Source organism: Bubalus kerabau, chromosome X (assembly GCF_029407905.1).
Source record: "Bubalus kerabau isolate K-KA32 ecotype Philippines breed swamp buffalo chromosome X, PCC_UOA_SB_1v2, whole genome shotgun sequence".
Classification (NCBI taxonomy): Eukaryota; Metazoa; Chordata; class Mammalia; order Artiodactyla; family Bovidae; genus Bubalus; species Bubalus kerabau.
In genome coordinates, this window is record NC_073647.1 from 54,038,229 (window position 1) to 54,055,519 (window position 17,291).

A 17,291-nucleotide genomic window follows, 5' to 3' on the forward strand; every position below is an offset into this window, starting at 1 on the left:
TATGGGGAGGGAGGTGGGAGGGGGGTTCAGGATGGGGAACACGTGTATACCCGTGGCAGATGCATGTTGATGTATGGCAAAACCAATACAATATTGTAAAGGAATAATAATAATAATAATAATTAGAAAAGCAGTAAGAGAACTATAGTCAGCATCTTATAATAAACCATAATGGAAAAAAGAAAAAAAAAAAGAATGTTGCCTGCCATATCAGTTGCAATCATCAGATTATCAACCAGGGTAGCCATCCCTGATTGTGTACTCTGAGGAAATTCAGGATGGAGAAAAACAATGCTGGCCCTAGATAGCTGATGTGCATATATCAAAGGAGTGATTTTAATGAGCCCAAACTCTTGTGTGGTTGTGAGAGTTAGACATAAAGAAAGCTGAACACTGAAGAATAGATGCTTTTGAACTGTGGTGTTGGAGAGACTCTTGAGAGTCCCTTGGACTGCAAGGAGATCCAACCAGTCCATCCTAAAGGAGATCAGTCCTGAATATTCATTGGAAGGACTGATGTTGAAGCTGAAACTCCAGTACTTTGGCCACCTGATGTGAAGAGCTGACTCATTTGAAAAGACCCTGATGCTGGGAAAGATTGAGGGCAGGAGGAGAAGGGGACAACACAGGATGAGATGGTTGGATGGCATCACAGGCTCAATGGACATGGGTTTGGGTGTACTCCGGCAGTTGGTGATGGACAGAGAGCGCTGACATGCTGCAGTTCATGGGGTTGCAAAGAGTCAGATACGACTGAGCAACTGAACTAAACTGAACTGAAATTCTTGCACCATCCCATACACAGAAAAACATTAAATGCATTAACCTTAGAAATCTGTTTGTTTTTTAATTAACAGTAATCTTTTGATGTTCCTACTACTTGTTTGGGGGGGGGGAGGTGGTTTATTGCAAAAATTCACGTATATCCTGGCTCCTCCTTTACCTCTTCAGAACAATCCCTCAGAGTCATCTGAGAGCCTGTCTCCTGGGTTTAAGTCTTCAGTATGTCTATGGATAAAGCTTAATTCTCAACTTTTGGGTTGTGCAAACTTTTTTTTCAATCAACAGTGTGTTATTGGTGAAATGATATATAAACTGATGGAACAAATCAGAGATTCCAAATTTAGACCCACACACATGTGTCCAATTGACTTTTGATCAATGGGCAACAACTGGACAGACATATTCTAAAACATGAAAGAAAGCTGAGCACCAAAAACATTGATGCTTTTGAACTGAGGTGTTGGAGAAGACTCTTGAGAGTCCCTTGGACTACAAGGAGATCAACCCAGTCAGTTCTAAAGGAAATCAGTCTTGAATATTCATTGGAAGGACTGATGCTGAAGCTGAAACTCCAATACTTTGGCCACCTGTTGCAAAGAACTGACTCACTGCAAAAGACCCTGATACTGGGAAAGATAAAGATGGGAGGAGAAGGGGATGACAGAGGATAAGATGGTTGGATGGCATCACGAACTCAATGGACATGAGTTTTAGCAAGCTTCAGGAGTTGGTGATGGACAGGGAAGCCTGGTGTGTTGCAGTCCATGGGAGTCACAAAGAGTCAGACATTATGAAGCAAATGAAGTGAACTGATTCCAAGACATGAACAGACCCATACATAACACCATATACAAAATTTAAGATTAAACGGGTAAAAGACATGAATGTGAAATCTAAAACTATAAAACTTTTCAAAGAAAACAAAGGAGAAAATCCTTGTAAACTTGAGCTAGGCAAACATTTCTTAGATATGACACAAAACTTTTATCTTCTTTTAATGAGAGAGTAACACAAAGATTAGGAGAACATATTTGAAGAATACATATTTGATCAATGAATGGTATTGAGAATATATTATATAAAAGACTTTCAAAACTTATTAGAAACAGATAATCTATGGGCAGAAGACCTAAATAGAAATTCCTGCAAAGAAAACATACAGATGGCCAACAGGCTCATGAAAAGATGTTCAATGTCACTAACTATTCAAGAAATGTAAATCAAAATTACACTGAGATATCACCTCACACCAGTCAGAATGGCCATCATCAAAAACTGTATGTATAATAAATTCTAGAGAGGGTGTGGAGAAAAGGGAACCCTACTACATTGTCAGTGGGAATGTAAATTGGTGCAATCACTATGGAGAATAGAATGAAGGTTCCTTTCAAAATGAAAAATAGAGTTGCCATATGATCCAGCAATCCCACTTGTGGGCATATATCCAGAAAAGGTGAAAACTCTAATTCAAAAAGATACATACATCCCAATGTTCAAAGCACCACTGAGTACAGTAGCCAAGACATGGCAGCAATCTAAGTGTCCATGAACAGATAAATGGATAAAGAAGATGTGGGGTGTGTGTGTGAGTATATATTTATATATAAATATAAATATAAAATTTAAAATTTATAATAATTTTAATATTATAATAAATTTATAATAATATATAAATATATATATATTTGTTACATATAACTTGTTTTATATATGTGTGTGTGTGTGTGTGCACGTGTAAGCCTGAGGCCAGGGGAGGCGAGCAGGAGGAACTACCCCATGCCCCCATGCCTGAGGCCAAGGGCAGCGGCTGGGAGGAGCAACCCCACGCCCGAGGCCAGGGGCAGTGGCCGGGAGGACCAACCCCACGTCCAAGGAGCCCTGGGTGCGCAGGCGCAGGAGGGCCTAGAGGAGCTATCCCATGTTGAAGGTCAGGAAGGGTGGCGGTGAGGAGATACCCCTCGTCCAAGGTAAGGAGCAATGACTGTGCTTTGCTGGAGCAGCTGAGAAGATATACCTCATGCCCAAGGTAAGAGAAACCCAAGTATGAGGGTAGGTGTTGCAAGAGGGCATCAGAGGGCAAACACAATGAAACCATACTCACAGAAACCTAGTCAATCTAACCACACTAGGACCAGAGCCTTGTCTAATTCAGTGAAACTAAGCCATGCCCGTGGGGCAACCCAAGATGGGTGGGTCATGGTGGAAAGATCTGAAAGAATGTGGTCCACTGGAGAAGGGAATGGCAAACCACTTGGGTATTCTTGCCTTGAGAACCCTATGAACAGTATGAAAAGGCAAAATGATAGGATACTGAAAGAGAAACTCCCCAGGTCAGTAGGGGCCCAATATGCTACTGGAGATCAGTGGAGAAATAACTCCAGAAAGAATGAAGGGATGGAGCCAAAGCAAAAACAATATCAAGCTGTGGATGTGACTGGAGATAGAAACAAAGGCCAATGCTGTAAAGAGCAATATTGCATAGGAACCTGGAATGTCAGGTCCATGAATCAAGGCAAATTGGAAGTGGTCAAACAGGACATGGCAAGAGTCAATGTCTACATTCTAGGAATCAGCAAACTGAAATGGACTGGAATGGGTGAATTTAACTCAGATGACCATTATATCTACTACTGTGGGCAGGAATCCCTCAGAAGAAATGGAGTAGCCATCATGGTCAACAAAAGAGTCTGAAATGCAGTACTTGGATGCAATCTCAAAAAACAACAGAATTATCTCTGTCATTTCCAAGGCGAACCATTCAATATCACACTAATCCAAGTCTATGCCCCAACCGGTAATGCTGAAGAAGCTGAAGTAGAACGGTTCTATGAAGACCTACAAGACCTTTTAGAACTAACACCCAAAAAAGACGTCCTTTTCATTACAGGGAACTGGAATGCAAAAGTAGGAAGTCAAGAAACACCTGGAGTAACAGACAAATTTGGCCTTGGAATACGGAATGAAGCAGGGCAAAAACTAATAGAGTTTTGCCAAGAAAATGCACTGGTCATAACAAACACCCTCTTCCAACAACACAAGAGAAGACTCTACACATGGACATCACCAGATGGTCAACACTGAAATCAGGTTGATTATATTCTTTGCAGCCTAAGAAGGATAAGCTGTATACAGTCAGCAAAAACAAGACCAGGAGCTGACTGTGGCTTAGACCATGAACTCCTTAATGTCAAATTCAGACTGAAATTGAAGAAAGTAGGGAAAACCACTAGACCATTCAGGTATGACCTAAATCAAATCCCTTATGATTATACAGTGGAAGTCAGACATAGATTTACGGGCCTAGATCTGATAGATAGAGTGCCTGATGAACTATGGAATGAGGTTTGTGACATTGTATAGGAGACAGGGAACAAGACCATCCCCATGGAAAATAAATGCAAAAAGGCAAAATGGCTGTCTGGGGAGGCCTTACAAATAGCTGTGAAAAGAAGAGAAGTGAAAAGCAAAGACAAAAAGGAAAGACATAAACAACTGAATGCAGAGTTCCAAAGAATAGCCAGGAGATAAGAAAGCCTTCTTCAGCAATCGATGCAAAGAAATAGAGGAAAACAACAGAATGGGAAAGACTAGGGATCTCGTCAAGAAAATCAGAGATACCAAAGGAATATTTCATGCAAAGATGGGCTCGATAAAGGACAGAAATGATATGGACCTAACAGAAGCAGAAGATATTAAGAAGACATGGCAAGAATGCACAGAAGAACTGTACAAAAAAGATCTTCATGACCCAGATAATCACGATGGTGTGAACACTGACCTAGAGCCAGACATCCTGGAATGTGAAGTCAAGTTGGCCTTAGAAAGCATCACTACAAACAAAGCTAGCAGAGGTGATGGAATTCCAGTTAAGCTATTCCAAATCCTGAAAGATGATGCTGTGAAAGTGCTGCACTCAATATGTCAGCAAATTTGGAAAACTCAGCAGTGGCCACAGGACTGGAAAAGGTAAGTTTTCATTCCAATCTCAAAGAAAGGCAATGCCAAAGAATGCTCAAACTACCACACAATTGCACTCATCTCACACGCTAGTAAAGTAATGCTCAAAATTCTCCAAGGCAGGCTTCAGCAATATGTGAACCATGAAATTCCTCATGTTCAAGCTGGTTTTAGAAAAGGCAGAGGAACCAGAGATCAAATTGCCAACATCCGCTGGATCATCGAAAAAGCAAGAGAGTTCCAGAAAAGCATCTATTTCTGCTTTATTGACTATGCCAAAGCCTTTGACTGTGTGGATCACAATAAACTGTGGAAAATTCTGAAAGAGATGGGAATACCAAACCACCTGATCTGCCTCTTGAGAAATTTGTATGCAGGTCAGGAAGCAACAGTTAGAACTGGACATGAAAAAACAGACTGGTTCCAAATAGGAAAAGGAGTTCGTCAAGGCTTTATATTGTCACGCTGTTTATTTAACATGATGCAGAGTACATCATGGGAAAGGCTGGACTGGAAGAAACACAAGCTGGAATCAAGATTGCCAGGAGAAATATCAATAACCTCAGATATGCAGATGACACCACCCTTATGGCAGAAAGTGAAGAGAAACTAAAAAGCCTCTTGATGAAAGTGAAAGTGGAGAGTGAAAAACTTGGCTTAAAGCTCAACATTCAGAAAACAAAGATCATGGCATCTGGTCCCATCATTACATGGGAAATAGATGGGGAAACAGTGTCAAACTTTATTTTTCTGGGCTCCAAAATCACTGCAGATGGTGACTGCAGCCATGAAATTAAAAGGTGCTTACTCCTTGGAAGGAAAGTTATGACCAACCTAGATAGCATATTCAAAAGCAGAGACAGTACTTTGCCAACAAAGTTTTGTCTAGTCAAGGCTATGGTTTTTCCTGTGGTCATGTTTGGATGTGAGTGTTGGACTGTGAAGAAGGCTGAGCGCTGAAGAATTGATGCTTTTGAAGTGTGGTGTTGGAGAAGACTCTTGAGAGTCCCTTGGACTGCTAGGAGATCCAACCAGTCCATTCTGAAGGAGATCAGCCCTGGGATTTCTTTGGAAGGAATGATGCTAAAGCTGAAACTCCAGTACTTTGTCCACCTCATGCGAAGTGTTGACTCATTGGAAAAGTCTCTGATGCTGGGAGGGATTGGGGGCAAGAGGCGAAGGGGACGACAGAGGATGAGATGGCTGGATTGCATCACTGACTCGATGGACGTGAGTCTGGATGAACTCCGGGAGTTGGTCATGGACAGGGATGCCTGGCGTGCTATGATTCATGGGGTCGCAAATAGTGGGACACGACTGAGCGACTGATCGTGTATATATATATATATATATATATATATATATATATATTGTTCTTCATTCACTCAGTCATGTCTGACTCTGTGACCCCATGGACTGCAGCATGCCAGGCTTCCCTGTCCTTCACTATCTCCGGAGTTTGCTCAAACTCATGTCCATAGAATCGGTGATACCATCCAACCATCTCATTCTCTGTCATCACCTTCCCCTCCTGCCTTCAATCTTTCCCAACATCAGGCTCTTTGTGTGTGCATACACACACACACACAGTGTAATATTACTCAGCCATATAAAATAATGCATTTTTTCCATTTGCAACAACATGGATGGGCCTGGAGCATATTATGCTTAGTTAACTAAAGCAGACAGAAAAGACAAGCACTATGTTTTCACTTATATGTGGAATCTAAAAAAATAAATCAAATAAGTGAATATAACAAAACAGAAACAGACACACATATATGAGAACAAACTAGTGGTTATCAGTGGGGAGAGGGACTGAAGGAGGAACAAAATAGGGAAAAAGGCATAAAAGGTACAAACTAGTAGAAATAAATAAGATACAAGGATATAATGTGTAGCACAGGGAATATTGGCAACATTTTATAGTAACAATATGGAACATAATATATAAAATTATTGATTAATAATGTAAATCAACTATACTTCAATAAAAAAAATCCACACATGCAATTTATTATTTGTAAACAACTTACTGCATAAAACACCAGCCTAAATTCTGGATTTGAACTTGTGGGAACATACAAATACAATATACCGGCACCTTAACTTTCTCCTTTCAATGATGGGACTATTAATAGCATATATTTCATGGGGTTGTTGTGAGGATTATATGAGTTATATGCAAAATGCTTGGAACAGTGCATGGGAATACTAAGCTACACATTATTGTTACCTAGTATTACTATTATTTCATTATTTTGATTTATGAAAGAAAAATTATAAAAATAAATGAGCTAAATATGTTAGAGTGATATATAAGAATTCCATACATAACTTAAAAATCAGTTCACATATCATGATTTCTCTTTCTTTCCCTTCTCCAGGGGATCTTCCCAACCCAGGAATCAAACCCAGGTCTCTCGCGTTGCAGGTGGATCTTTACCTGTTGAGCCACAAGGGAAGCCCAAGAATACTGGAGCAAGTAACCTATCCCTTCTCCAGCAGATCTTCCCGACCCAGGAATCAAACCAGGGTCTCCTGCATTGCAGGCGGATTCTTTATCAACTAAGCTATCAGGGAAGCCCTCTTATATAATTAAATTAGAGAATATGCTTGGTTTATTAAATATTGAGAAACAGAAGTATTATATACTTAGTATGACAAAAAAATTATTTTTAATGTATTTTATATAATAAATCTTTAATAATGGACTGACCTAAAAACATTTTAATTTAAAATCAGTTTTCTATCACATATCAGAAAAAATTACAAAATGAATTTTTTATTCCCTAGACAAATCCAATAAATTTTATATTAATAATTCATCATTAGCAAATATTGGGTGCCTATTATGCCAGACATTCTAGGTGCTGGAGATTTAACATTGAAAAAAATGTATTAATAAAAAGTCCTTTTTAAGGAGCTTATATTCAAGTTAGGATAAAGAATACATGATGATGTGTCAAGAGGAAAAATAAAGCAGATTAAATTAGAGAATGACACCTAGGATGGTCAGAGAAATCTTGCATGTTGAGATGACATTTGAGTAGAGATCTGAATAAAGTGAGGGGACAAGCATGGAGCTATCTGGGGGTGTGATGTTCCAGGCAGAGGGAATTATCAGGACAAAGGCTCAAGGGCAAGAGCACCAGTTCATGCATTCAAGAAACAGGAAGATGGCTACAATGGTTTTAGACCAAAATGTTAAGAAATAGTTCTATTAGAGTTATATTAAATAAATAAATAAATGCTTGTAATTGAAAAGAACAGGGGAATGGAGACTGCTATCTGAAGAATAGGCACTGTTTCTTAGAAGCTCCTTCATGGAATGCCTCTGTCACCTACAAGCTATAGTTTTCTTAAAGACAGGAATTTTGTTTTAATAATTCTTCTCAGTACTTGTCAGATACCAGACACTTCATATATATTTGATGGACTCAATCACATGAAGAGCATATCTGATTGTTTCCTCTTGTCTTTTAACTTCTACAGTATAGCTGATACTAAATTCAAGATCATGAACTCAATTTTTGAACTTGGATGTCAATATTAGTAGCTTAGGGTCACTGACATAGATAAATAGGATGATTTGGGCCCCACAATAAAATAATGGACTCCAAAATCTATGGTCAAGATAAGTGGGCCTTTCTCTGTGACACACAAATGTGATAAATGTACTATGGAGACTATTCTGAAAGAAAATTATCTTTTGTCTAATTGCATATGTTCCTGGAGATTGAGGTTAACCTGTATATGTGATATGAGTTTAAGAAAACAAATCTAATTAATTCTTCAGAGAGAAAGTTACCTGTGAACTCCACTGATGAGGAGGAGAGTTTGAGTTAACTTTTGGAGCCAGTGAAGCTTACCTGGGATTCAGAGCATGTTCACAGATTACTGAAAAAGTATATTGCATATTAGAAACATTTTGGATATGTCAGATTCATGGGAGTTTGGTTAGCAATAATTCTCCAGAACCTGATCACCTCTGAAAAATATGATACACTCAAGTCTCTATATCACAAAGTTCTAGACACCTGTTGGAAGGACTCAATAATGAGGTTTTCAAATTATTCTTTATAATACATTAATAGAATTGGAGGTGGGGTAGAGAGAGCAGAAGAGTTAGGAATAGTGAGGGAGCTAGAAAAAGACAGAGGGTTAGACAGTATGATGAAAGGTCAATACCTGAACTGACAAAAATGTCCAAGGGGCTTTTCAAAACATATGGAAATAAAATATTCTATTTTAAATTATGTATTTAGTTTGGTATAACTCCTCTCATTAATAGCCCTGAGTCTTTAATAAAAGGCCACAACACAGAGTCATTTCACATGAGTGTCATTTGGGGAGCCAATACCATACACAATTAAAGTAAGACATAAAATGCAGAGTGAGAATTCAGCAGAAGTTAGAATTTAGCAGAATCATAGTCAAAGTTGACTGGGAGAAATATAAGCCACCAGGAATTTACAGAAATCTTTGCAAGAGCATTGGACTTTCCACAAGATGAGCAAAGGATATTTGAGATGATCTTACCTAGATTTAATTGCCAGAGTGATACCAGCTGGCATCTGAGTTACAAAAATCCAAGAGTAGATTTAAGTACAACAAATATTTATTGACTGAAAGTCCCTCTGCTGGATCCTTCAAGCCACAAAGATGACCCTGTGCTGAGCGAACATAAAATGCTGTGGTTGTACATACTATTTTATTATTATTATTCCACTGTGGTGTGATGGGACTTGGCACAGGTAGCATTACAAGGCTTCTAGAAGCCATAAGAAGAAACGTGTCTTGCTTGAAATCTGAGAGCCAGAATCAAGGGCAGCTGGTATTAGTCTAAAAACCAAACTTTCTTTTAATATAAACTATCCAAGTATTAACATCTCAGTCACTTAGCTCCTTATTCCTACTATTTATCACTCACATTCAAATACAAGTTACAACAAGCTGTCCTCTATACTTGCCTAATGCTTGAGCTTCTCTACATAGAAGATTATGATTGTATACTATTTTTAAAGGAACTATAGTAAAGTTAGTTACATGGGATACTAAAGAAATTCAGTTTTGTGGTTTATCACATAATCCAAATAAAATGAAACTAGGTATTGGAACATTTAGCAGATGGGGTTGGATATTTTTATGTAAGATTCAAAATGCAAGTTCATCTCTTTTATTGTTCCAAGTCTTTTGAAGCACCAGAAAAAAATTTTAAAAAGAATAAATCCCTGAGAGCACTGGAAAACAAGAGAGGGGACTATCAAATGCTAGAAACAGAATTTTTTAGAAAATTAAGAGCTTATGGCAGGGCATTTTTTACTGAGAAACAGGAGAAGAAGAAAAATATCAACAGCTTAAAATAATCAGGAAAGAAAATTTTGAAGGTTTAAGAGAAATTCCCAAGGTAGTGAGAGCACACATAGTGCAGAAGGCTACCCTAGGAACATCAGAGACAATTAATAATGGCAAATAAGGAGAAGTTTAAAAAGTAAAAATATATGTATAATTTTATACCAATTAATTTAAAATTTTAGATTAAATCAATTGTTTTCTAGGGAGATTTAAGTCATTCAGGAAGAGGTAGGTTATCTGGACATTGTAATAACTATAGCAGAAGTGGTCAAAGTATGAACTGCCTGTCAAAGCTCACATTGAGCCACCAGGGTCAGACACCTTTATTGTAAAACACAGGAAAAGATTAGAAGCTATCGAACTCACTTTATGAGGCTAGCACACCCTAAAGGCAAAATCCAACAGCAGAACACAAAAAGAACATAAGGGAAGTGGATGGAAGTAAAGAAAATAATAGTTGAACCTCACTTAGAAACACAGATGACAAAATTTTAAACATATAATGATTAATATGATTAAATAAGTTTATCATAGAATGTCAAGTGTAGTTCAACATTAACAAAATTAATTTGAAGATTAAAATAAAACAATCACATGAACATATCAATTGGTACCACATTTAAAAAACACAGTGTGCATGCTCAGTTATGTCAACTCTTTTGCAACCCTTTGGACTATAGCTGCCAGGCTCCTCTGTCCATTATATTTTTTAGGCAAGAATACTGGAGTGGGTTGTTATTCCCTCATCCAGGGGATCTTATCAACGCAGGGACTGAACCCATATCTCCTGCACTGCAGGCAGAATGTTTACAGCTAAGCCATCAGGGAAGACCCCATTTAATGAAATCCAGTACTAATTCCTGATTTTAAAGAAAGAAAGAAAGAAGGCTGTCTTTTCACCTTGCTAATAGTTTCCTTTGATGTGCAGAAGCTTTTAAGGTTAATTAGGTCCCATTTGTTTATTTTTGCTTTTATTTCCAATATTCTGGGAGGTGGGTCATAGAGGAGTTGCCAGTCCAGGTTCGATGCACGATACTGGATGCTTGGGGCTGGTGCACTGGGACGACCCAGAGGGATGGAGTGGGGAGGGAGGAGGGAGGAGGGTTCAGGATGGGGAACACATGTATGCCTGTGGCGGATTCATTTTGATACTTGGCAAATCTAGTACAGTTATGTAAAGTTTAAAAATAAAATAAAATTAAAAAAAAAAAAAAAAAAAAAAAAGAATAATTATAACAACAAAAAAAAAAAAAAAAAAAAAAAAAAAAAAAAAGAAAGAAAGAAAGAAAACAAAGAACCAACAAAATGTGAGTGAAAAATAAACGTACTTCCTAAATGTTATTATTAAAATATTCCCAATACAAACAGCATAATGATGTTTCTCATGCTCAATTTATTCAATATTGTAAAGGAGATCATGGCTAATGCATTTGGAAAGAAAAAAGGAAGCAATAATAGATAAACACTAGAAAGTAGGACAAAAACTGTGATTATTTGCAGATGTTATGATAATCTTCCAAGAAAATCCATGAAAATCAGCTGAAAAGCTGAATGGAAACTGAAACTATATAAAAGTTAAAAATAAAAGAAGTCAATACCTTTCCTTCATGCCAAAAATAACCAAGTTGATAATATCATGAAAGTAGATCCTATTCTCAATACCAACAAATCTAAATATAACTAGTAAAATAATCTTATGTATAAGTACTCAATTTAAAAAGTAAATGTGTAAGATGTGTAAGAAGAAAGCAATATAACTTTTCTAACAAGTAAAAATAACTCAAAAGAAATGGAGGGACATGGCACATTCCTGAATGGGAAGATTTAGTAGTAATCCAAAGTTATTCTATAAATTATTCTATAAATTAAATCCTATTACAACCAAATACCAATGTGAATTTTTTAGCTTCACAGATTTATTCTAAAATTTACATAAGGGAGAAAATTATCAACAACAAAAAATACATACGATTAAAAAAAAAAAAAAGAGGGTACTTTGTCCTTTGTGGTGAGGTGAATGATAGATTCCCAAAAGATATGTACACAGCCTAATGCCCAGAACTGTGAATATTACCTTACTTGGAAAGAAGGGGTGTGGGGGAACTTTGCAGATATAATTAAATTAGGATTGTGAGATGAGATTATTCTGAATTAACTGGGTAGGCCCTAAATTCAAAGACAAGTGTCCTTATAAGAGTGAAGAGAGAGAGATTTCAGGGATAAAAGAGGAAAAGGTAATGGGAAGATGGAAATAGAGATTGGAGTGATACAGATGGAAAATTCAAGGAACAAAAAATCCCATAAAGTCACTGGCAGAAGAGTGGCTCTGTCAACACCTTGATTTTGGACTTCTGCCCCCCAGAACTGAAAGAATAAATTTCTATTTAGAAGCCAACCAGTGTGTGGGAATACATAACAGAAGCCTGAAGAAACTAATAAAAACCTTCCAAAGATCAAAATATATGAAAGTAGGAGAAGGCAGTAGCACCCCACTCCAGTACTCTTGCCTGGAAAACCTCATGGATGGAGGAGCCTGGTAGGGTGCAGTCCAAGGTGTCGCTGGGAGTCAGACACGACTGAGCAACTTCACTTTCACTTTTCACTTTCATGCATTGGAGAAGGAAATGGCAACCCACTCCAGTGTTCTTGCCTGGAGAATCCCAAGGACGGGGGAGCCTGGTGGGCTGCCGTCTCTGGGGTCACACAGAGTCGGACACGACTGAAGTGACTTAGCAGCAGCAGCAACAGCAGTATGGTACTGGCACAAAATAGACAAAAATAGTTCAATAGAAACTAAATCCATTTGTATAAAGGAATTCAGTGTGTGATAAAAGTGGTTATTCACATAAGCATGGAATTATGGTAAATTTGATAAATTGTTTGGGAACATTTGGGCAAATATTTTTTTTTAATCAACCCTGAAATTAAACCAAGCACAAAAATAATTTCCTGATGGGGTTAAAGGCTTAAACATAAACATAAAAAAAATATTAGAAGAGGACTTCCCTGGTGGTCCAGTAATTAATAATCTGCCTGCCAATGCAGGGGACATGGGTTTGATCCCTTGCCAGGAATATTTCACATGCCCTGGGGCAACTAAGCCCATGCACCACAACTACTGAGTCCACACGTTGGAACGACTGAAGCCCATATGCTCTAGAGCCCATGCTCTGCAACAAGAGAAGCCACAACAGTGAGAAACCTGTGCACCACAACTACAATGTAACCTCCACTTGCCACAACTAGAGAAAGCCCATGTACAGCAAGGAAGACCAAACACAGCCAAAAATGAACGTTTTAAAAGTACTTTATAAAAAACAGTATTAAGATTGAATGAACATATATATATATATAATCTTAACATAAGAAAGGACTTCTTATGCAGAAGCTGTAAAGGAGAAGAATGAGAGACTTTTTGGCACCTGACGTGCTAAATCTAGAAAATATATGGAAGAGCAAAGAATAAGGAGGATTCAAGACAGTCTAGAAGAAGAGTAAATTGGAAGGCTGTAACTTACAAGATAGCAACACTTATTTTAAAAAATACAGTTTGGCACTATCTAGTAAGTTGGATATATGTATACCTTATAACACAACATTTCTTCTCTGAGGTATACATTAAAAACTATTTTACATATACATCAAGACACATGTAGAAAAATGTCTATAGTTTTGCCCATATAATAAATAAATGAGATAACCTAAAAGTTCATCAACAGTGAAAGTTATAAATTGTGGAATATTCAAAAAAATTGAATAGTGAAAATAAACTGCCTCTACATGTGTTAATCTTGATGCATTACAAATATATAATATTAGACCAACAAAATCAAGCCACATAGGAATAAACAGATGTGACAGTTAATTTTATGTGTCAACTTGGCTGGGACAAAGGGTGCCTAGATATGTGGCAATAGTTTCAAAGAAGTGAGGTAGATCTGTTTATTTCTATTAACATGGAAAAAAACCCCAAAACATTAAATGAAAAACTAAGTTCCAGAACACCACACACAAAATGCTCCCATTTGTGGAGGAGATATACATACAGATATTTGTATGTGTTCATATGTGTGTGTGCATGTGTGTGTGACAGAGAGAGAGAGACAAAAACAAATAGAGGGTAGGTAGGTGGGTGAGTGGGTAGACAGATGTCTGATTTGCTCACATATGTTTATGTACATATAGACAGGATCATTTGGAAGGGCACACACCAAACCTAACAATGGCTACCTATTAGGAGAAAGAGGTATTTGGGAAAGAAGGTCAGGTAAAGAAAGCAGTAAGGAAAGACTTTCATACATTACTCTATAGACTTCTGAACATTTTACACTAAGGATAAATTAGTATAATACTTGTCTAACAGATTTTGAAATTAAAATAATAAAGAGGATATGGCTTTTTTATAATCTGAAATGGAATCAAAGTGCAACAAATGCCATGGGGCTTTAAAAGTGTGAAATGGCTGTCAATGAAAGCATGGTAGATGTGATTTAAAATTCAGTCCAAATGATCAATCATGCCTTCTCCTGTAAGCACTAAAAGCAACAAGATTATATTTTTTAAAGTGGGCTCTACTTTCCTGTCATGATTCTCTAATTTGACAGTCATCTCCTTTTAAGACAACACCATCATTAATGACCAGACAAATACTCTTGTCAATGAAACAAATTAATCTTATCTCACACAACATGACTGCCCTTAACAGATTCATCCTGCAATCTGGAACAAAGATTCAGTGCTTTTTTGTCTCTAGCCAACCAATCCTTCAACATGAAATCATCCTCCTATTAATTTCTTGTCTTAGCATCCAATGCAGTTTAATAACAGACAAAAGGAGCACATCAAGGCTGTATATTGTCACCCTGCTTATTTAACTTATATGTAGAGTACATCATGAGAAATGCTGGGCTGGAAGAAGCACAAGCTGGAATCAAGATTGCTGGGAGAAATATCAATAACCTCAGATATGCAGATGACAACACCCTTATGGCAGAAAGTGAAGAGGAACTAAAAAGACTCTTGATGAAAGTGAAAGAGGAGAGTGAAAAAGTTGGCTTAAAGCTCAACATTCAGAAAACTAAGATCATGGCATCTGGTCCCATCACTTCACGGGAAATAGATGGGGAAACAGTGGAAATGGTGCCAGATTTTATATTTTGGGGCTCCAAAATCACTGCAGATGGTGATCTCAGCCATGAAATTAAAAGACGCTTACTCCTTGGAAGGAAAGTTATGACCAACCTAGATAGCATATTGAAAAGCAGAGACATTACTTTGCCAACAAAAGTCCATCTAGTCAAGGCTATGGTTTTTCCAGTAGTCATGTATGGATGTGAGAGTTGGATTATGAAGAAAGCTGAGCGCCGAAGAATTGATGCTTTTGAACTGTGGTGTTGGAGAAGACTCTTGAGAGTCCCTTGGACTGCAAGGAGATCCAACCAGTCCATCCTAAAGGAGATCAGTCCTGGGTGTTCATTGGAAGGAATGATGCTGAAGCTGAAACTCCAGTACTTTGGCCACCTCATGTGAAGAGCTGACTCATTGGAAAAGACCCTGATGCTGGGAGGGATTGAGGGCAGGAGGAGAAGGAGATGACAGAGGATGAGATGGTTGGATGGCACCACTTACTCGATGGACATAAGTTTAAGTGAACTCCGGGAGTTGGTGATGGACAGGGAGGCCTGGCGTGCTGCGATTCATGGAGTTGCAAAGAGTCGGACACAACTGAGCAACTGAACTGAACTAAACTGAACTGAGGTCACATAAGATTAGTTTTATCACCCCAAATTTTATGGGGATAATAAATTCATAGCAAATCTTACTTAAGCAAAACTCAAAAGTAAATAATTTTCTCTTCCTTTTTAATTTTTTGTTCCTACTCTCCGCTAGGAACTGAGTGAGTTCATACTAGAGATTCAGGGATAAGTAAGATGTGGTACTTAAATAATCTGCCTTGTGAGTGTAAGGCTTTTTAAAATATATCTTCCCTATTAAAAATGTAGAACATGATCATTGTCTAAATTTTGGAAATGGCTAAAAAGTTATAAAGAAAAAATAAAATTACTCAATATCATAATTACCACACTATCCAGACATAATCTCCTGTAATATTCTGATGTATTTTGGATGGTTTTCTTTATACAGCTCAGATACTATTGTTAGAATTCTGTCTACAGCTTTTGTTGTTGTTATTTAGCATTATACTATAAGCAATTCCCATGTTATTATAATACTTAAGAACCATAACCTAATAACTACATAGTGTTGCACTATAAATATGGAAACCAATAGGGAAAGGCTTTCTGAGGAGATAATATTTCTCCTGAATCCTACTGGAATGTGTTCATAGGGTGGGATGGGTAGTAGGATGCAAGGAAAGGGAAAAACATCTGAAAAGTAGCCCAGAGCTACTGGAGGCAAGAGTAACATAGCACTTTGTCCAAAATCCAAAATAATTCAGAACTACTGGAATACAGAGTTCAAGTGGGACTGACAGGAAATAATACCAGAAAGATGGACAGGAGCCAGATCATGAAGGGAAAAGGTAATCTGTATTATGTAACTATATGCTAAGTGCTAGGAACAATTTTGTATTATGTCGTGAAGGACTTTATACTTTATTCTAAAAGTTTGAAATTTACCCTTGAGGCTACGAGAGGTGGGGTGGAGCAATCCATGAAAGATCTTAAGGTGAGAAGTTGCATGAATAATGATAATTTAGAAAAATAGTCCAAAATTATATCTATAAACATGTATTAAACTATGATACAACAGTAAAAGAAATCAGCAAGACAGTACTGTACCAAGTTGGAGGCTTTTTTCCCAATACCTGGGTGGCATGTTAGGAGAATTACTTTTTTGTAGAAAAATAGAAAAACAGGTCAAAAGAGAGTGCTATTTTGAGAGCCTTTGGGCAAAGGGTCATTTGTGAGCTGCTTGGCACCAAAGAGGAAGAAGAGAAGGGACAACAGTGGAAGACACTGAGAAGGAAGAGATCTAAAAAGGAATTTCAGAAGTTGCGCTGTTGATTGGACTCACAGTCTTGTGACACTCCTTGAAGAAAACCTACAAATATGTAATTTTAGAGTTGGACTAAAGTTCATTTGAATGTAACCCTGTACTAGAAGTTCAAGGCAAAGGCAAGGTGGCCAGCTTTGTACTGATTTTCTTAATTGGAAGATAAGTGCTTTACA